Source organism: Macaca thibetana, chromosome 6, assembly GCF_024542745.1.
Source record: "Macaca thibetana thibetana isolate TM-01 chromosome 6, ASM2454274v1, whole genome shotgun sequence".
NCBI lineage: Eukaryota > Metazoa > Chordata > Mammalia > Primates > Cercopithecidae > Macaca > Macaca thibetana.
In genome coordinates this window covers 43,653,341-43,659,340 of record NC_065583.1, presented here as the reverse complement: position 1 = coordinate 43,659,340, position 6,000 = coordinate 43,653,341, and the positions used below count along the sequence as shown (strand labels likewise).

Below are 6,000 nucleotides of genomic sequence, written 5' to 3'. Positions count from 1 at the left end.
AGAAGAAAGAAAGAAAGAAAGAAAGAAAGAAAGAAAGAAAGAAAGAAAGAAAGAAAGAAAGAAGGGAGGGAGGGAGGGAGGGAGGGGGGAGGGAGGGAGGGAAGGAAGGAAGGAAGGAAAAAGAGAAAAAAAAGAGAAAAGAGAAAAGGAGAGGAAAGAAAAAAGAAAAGAAAAGAAAAGGATACTCACCGGGCGTGGTGGCTCAGGCCTGTAATCCTAGCACTTTAAGAGGCCGAGGAGGGTGGATCATCTGAGGTCAGGAGACAGAGACCAGCCTGGCCAACATAGTGAAACGCTGTCTCTATAAAATACAAAAATTAGCTGGGCATAGTGGCGTGCACCTATAATCCCAGCTACTCGTGAGGCTGAAGCAGGAGAATCACTTGAACCTGGGAGGCGGCAGTTGCAGTGAGCGAAGACAGGCCACTGCACTACAGCCTGGGTGACAAGAGCAAAACTCTGTCTCAAAAAGAAAAAGAAAAAGAAAAGAAAGAAAGAAAAGAAAAAGATAAAATACAGAAGCAGAGGTTCTGTCTAGAGCTTTTATCTTCTGACAAATATTTGATATGTAATTTTATTGCCAGCAAAGCTCATGGGATATTGGAAAGATTCCTTCTCTGTGGGTCTCCAATTTTCCTTTATAAAAATAAAAATGTTAGATAAATCCTATGGGCTTTAAAAACATCACAAATAATGACATATTGCATTGAACCTCTATTCCCAAGTCACAGACCTTCTTTTTTTTTTTTTTTTTTTGAGACAAGGTCTTGCTCTGTCACCCAGGCTGGAGTGCAGTGGCATGATCTAGGTTGCTCACTGCAACCTCTGCCTCCTGGGTTCAAACGATTCTCATGTCTCAGCCTCCCAAGGAGCAGGAATTACAGGCATGCACCACCACACCCAGCTAATTTTTGTATTTTTAGTAGAGACGGGGTTTCACCGTGTTGACCAGGCTGGTTTCAAACTGCTGACCTCAAGTGATCTACCTGCCTTGGCCTCCCAAAATGCGAGGATTACAGTCATAAGCCACCACACCTGACCCAAAAACTTCTTATATGAGCAATTTAGAAGGGAGTAAAGACATCGCTTCTCGACCTTTTGGCTAAGGTCAAGTGTAGAAGGGAGCAAAGATCGGCCGGGCGTGGTGGCTCAAGCCTGTAATCCCAGCACTTTGGGAGGCCGAGACGGGCGGATCACGAGGTCAGGAGATCGAGACCATCCTGGCTGACACGGTGAAACCCCGTCTCTACTTTAAAAATACAAAAAACTAGCCGGGCAAGGTGGCGGCACCTGTAGTCCCAGCTACTTGGGAGGCTGAGGCAGGAGAATGGCGTGAACCCGGGAGGCGGAGCTTGCAGTGAGCTGAGATCCGGCCACTGCACTCCAGCCTGGGCGGCAGAGCGAGACTCCGTCTCAAAAAAAAAAAAAAAAAAAAAAAAAAAAAAAAAAAAAAAAAAAAAAGAAGGGAGCAAAGATCACCTGGTGACCATCCAGCAGGCTATCCCGTGGCAAAACTCCTTATCTGGGGAATTTAGAGGTAATCAAACTTCCCTAGTACCTAAAGTCAACATCTGATTCTAGGTCTCTTCCAACATGTATAAGTAATTAAAATTTCTATACATTTCTGGAACGCCATGCTGAAACTAATTTGACAACCCTAAGCTCCCACCTTAAGGTCCATAAATGCCCCAAATCCACCATGCATGCTCAGTCCTCTCGCTGAGGCACCACGCTACACCCTTTTGCAGCGTTCTTCCTTTCTAATGAACTTTCCCTTTTCAAACCTATACTGTTCTTTACTAACCCGCGAGTCAACCACTTCCAGTGCCAGAGCTCTGGAACCTCGCCTGACAATCTGCATTTTACAGAGAAAGACACAGACACACAGAAACGTTAAATCATTAATGAAACAGAGCTGAGACGTGAAGCTAGGCAGTCTTGCTTCAGATTCACTCTGGGAAAGTGCAATGGAACAACTTTCCAAATTTGTTGGTTTTGATATTCTTGCCAAAAGATGGAGGCCTTATAAAACTGGCAAAAAAGCACACTTTTGGAACAGTGCGTACTTAGGATTTGCAACAGAGAGAAACATTTTCTATTTGATGTTAATAGAAATCAAGAGATGGAAATCCTTCCTCTGGAATCCAAGTAAAATTCTTTTTTTTTTTTCCTTTTTTTTTTGGAGACTGAGTCTCGCTTTGTCGCCTAGGCTGGAGTCAGTGGCGCAATCTCGGCTCACTGCAACCTCCTTCTCCCAGGTTCAAGCGATTCTCCTGCCTCAGCCTCCCAGATAGCTGGGACTACAGGTGCTTGCCACCATGCCCGGCTAATTTTTGTATTTTTTAGTAGAGACAGGGTTTCGCCATGTTGGTCAGGCTGATCTCCAACTCCTGACCTCAGGTGATCCGCCCACTTCGCCCTCCCAAAGTGCTGGGATTACAGGTGTGAGCCACCAGGCCTGGCACAAGTAAAATTCTAAATAGAAATGATAACCACGTATCATTCCAATATGACTGTATAATTAAATGGATATAATGCCAGCTGGGAGCATTGTGAAATTTTTTTTTTCTACATTTCTTATTTTTGGTTTACATACTCCTTGAAACAATCTGACAACTAGGAATAATCATCTTCACTCTATTTTGTAGTGACAACTAATGATTATAATACACTGTTTGCTGGTATTAACTACGTCACTCACAGGAATCAGTAACAGCGGAGGGTCTGTATGGGAAAATGTGCAGGCCCCTGAACCTTCAGGTGCATCCCCTGGTGATGAGATTGGTTCTGCCCACGCTCATGGCAAGTTCCTTGAGGGCTTCTGGATGTTAGGGCAGCCAGGGCAAATTTCCATTTGGAAGTACCCTTAGTTATCATCTTGTCCAGGTATACTACTTTACAAGTGAGGAGGAAACTCAGGCTGTGAAGGGAAGGGAGTCAATGGCAGATGCAGAGCTAAAGACCAGCCTCCTGATGGGGTGACAGCCATCCCAGTTTGCCTGGAACACAGGACTTTGTCCAGGGGAAAACAGGATGAGCTGGTCACTCTGCCTGTTGGCTCTGGTTGTTCAGTGCTCTTTTAAATGATTCCAGGGAGTTGCATGGTCCCAGGTTTGGGAAGAACCTTTGTCTGTTTCCCATGACTTTCAAAATTTACACTTAAGAAGCTTCATAAATTTGCACATCATCCTTATGCAGGGTTATGCTAATCTCTATATCATTTCAGTTTTAGTATATGCACTGTCACAACAAGCACTCCTTACAGGATTATTAAGTGTGCCTACTGCCCATTTCCCTGCATCCCCTCTCTCTTGTTTTCTCCGGGAAAGCTGAGTTTGCAGGGGAAGGCAGGGTGATAATCACTTAGGAGTTAAGAGGGAATGTCCTCAGTTCTGGAAAACCAAGAACTCCTGCTTCCGTTTCTGAATATGCTGAAAACGATATCCAGAGAGTGAAGCAGTATCCCTCACATCACATGGAAGGTCAGAGCTGGCCTCTGAGGTGGACAGCTCCTAAAAAGAGGTGATTTCAGGGATCGCCCTGACTGCCCCTCTACACCAAACCCCTCTTCTTCCTACTGACTCAAGCCAATGATTCCATCATCAGAGTTTCATTCCTGCAGCTTAAATCAAACAAAGGCTATACTTTTATTAAATGTAAATTATCTGAGAAAAGATTAAGAAGTTTTCCATCTCTCTGAATGAATGACTTTCTCAGAAACTCTGACCACTTCCCTGCCTCTGCAGTGCATTCATTCTAGTCTGGGGTTCATAGCTGAGGCTCACAGAGTGTTGGAGACCTAGCTCTTCAACACTCTGCATTTCCTCTGCATACCCCCCTTCCATGTCATCCGCAGGCTGAGGACATCTCTCCATCCGCTCCCATCAGAGAGCCACATGAGTGCAGTGTCTCACAGGGTAGTGTCTAAACTCCTCTGCTTACTCAGGAAGACCTTCTATTGCCTGATTTGCTAAATGATATGCTCTGGAGGGCAGGGTGCTGGTCAGCCGGTTAATAGATGTATTCCCAGCATCTAACCTGGTGCCTGGTACCTGGTACTTAAAATATATTTTTTTTGGCCGGGCGTGGTGGCTGGTACCTGTAATCTCAGTACTCTGGGAGGCTGAGGTGGACAGATCACTTGAGGTCAGGTGTTCAAGATCAGCCTGGCCAACATGGTGAAACCCTGTCTCTACTAAAAATACAAAAATGAGTTGGGTGCGATGGCGGGTGCCTGTAATCCCAGCTACTTGGGAGGCTGAGGCAGGAGAATCACTTGAACCCAGGAGGCAGAGGTTGCAGTGAGTCAAGACCATGCCATTGCACTCCAGTCAACAAGAGCAAAACTCCATCCCAAATAATAATAATAATAATAAATAATAATGATATTGTTATCTTTTTTATTTTCATTTTTCTAATGATTAGTGACATTGAACATCTTTTCATATGCTTGTTGGTCATTTGTACATCACCTTTGGAGAGATGTCTAGTCAAGTCCTTGCCCATTTTTAAATTGTATTATTTGTTTTTTGTTGTTGTTGTTGAGCTAGAGGAGTAATTCCTCTATTATATAAACTGTTCTAGATCATAGAAGAAAATTGAAAATGTACCTTTCAGTTTATGGGACTAGCAAAATCCTTTTACTAAAACCTGACAAAACTAGTTTGAAGAGGAAAAAAAGCATAGACCAATCTCACTTGTGAGTAAGAAGCATAAAACCTAAATCGGATATTAGCAAAGAGAATCTAAAAATATATTAAAGGAAAAACACACGATCCATTAGGGTTTAGCTCAAGATTCAAAATTTTTCAATCTTAGGAAATGTATTAATTCATTACATTGCTGGCATTAATGGCAATAACCAGCTAGAAAATCAATCAGAAATAAAGGTTCTTTATATGAAAAAGACTATAAAGGTTTTCTGAAAGACACAGAAAAACAATCTGAGGCCGGGCGCGGTGGCTCAAGCCTGTAATCCCAGCACTTTGGGAGGCCGAGATGGGCGGATCACGAGGTCAGGAGATCGAGACCAACCTGGCTAACACGGTGAAACCCTGTCTCTACTAAAAAATACAAAAAATTAGCCGGGCGTGGTGGCGGGCGCCTGTAGTCCCAGTCACTTAGGAGGCTGAGGCAGGAGAATGGCGTAAACCTGGGAGGCAGAGGTTGCAGTGAGCTGAGATCTGGCCATTGCACTCCAGCTCGGGCGACAGAGCAAGACTCCGTCTCAAAAAAAAAAAAACAAAAAAAAAAAAAAAAAAAAAAAAAAACAATCTGAATAAAGGGAAAGCCTACTGTGCTACTGGATGGAAAGATTAAATGGTATAAAAACGTCAATTTTCTCCTCAAATTTATCAATAAATTTAGAATAATTACAATTATAATCTCAATGATTTTTATTTGACAATTTGATTATAAAGTTTTTCTAAAAGATATAAATGTATTATACAAGAAAATTCTTGAAAAGAATAAGGAGGAGGCACTTGTTTTATTAAATATTAAAATATGCTATGACAAAAAAGCAAAAAAAAATGCTATGATTACATAGTAATAACATGTGAATTATTATTGTTTTTATTTTTTTGTTTTTGAGATAGAGTCTCACTCTGTCATCCAGCCACTGGAGTGCTCAGTCTCGGCTCACAGCAACCTCTGCCACCTGGGTTCAAGCGATTCTCCTGCCTCAGCCTCCCAAGTAGCTGGGATTACAGATGCCTGCCACCACGCCTGGCTAGTTTTTGTAATTTTAGTAGAGACAGGGTTCACCATCTTGGCCAGGCTGCTCTTGAACTCCTGACCTTGTAATCCACTCACCTCAGCCTCCCAAAGTGCTGGGATTACAGGCGTGAGCCACCGCACCCGGCCTATTATTGTTATTGTTGTTTTTTTTTGGAAAGAGAGTCTCACTCTGTTGCCCTGGTTGGAGTGCAGTGGCACGATCTCTGCTCACTGCAACCTCCACCTCCCAAGTTCAACGATTCTCATGCCTCAGCCTCCCAA

General features: G+C 43.2%; 1 non-coding gene across 1 annotated transcript; it reads right to left on the bottom strand.

Annotated features, from left to right (window-relative positions):
* Positions 1-3,153: 3,153 nt before the first annotated feature.
* LOC126957739 (U6 spliceosomal RNA) lies at positions 3,154-3,256 on the bottom strand. Its single transcript, XR_007726910.1, has one exon. It is a non-coding gene; the product is annotated as a U6 spliceosomal RNA (small nuclear RNA).
* Positions 3,257-6,000: the final 2,744 nt, after the last annotated feature.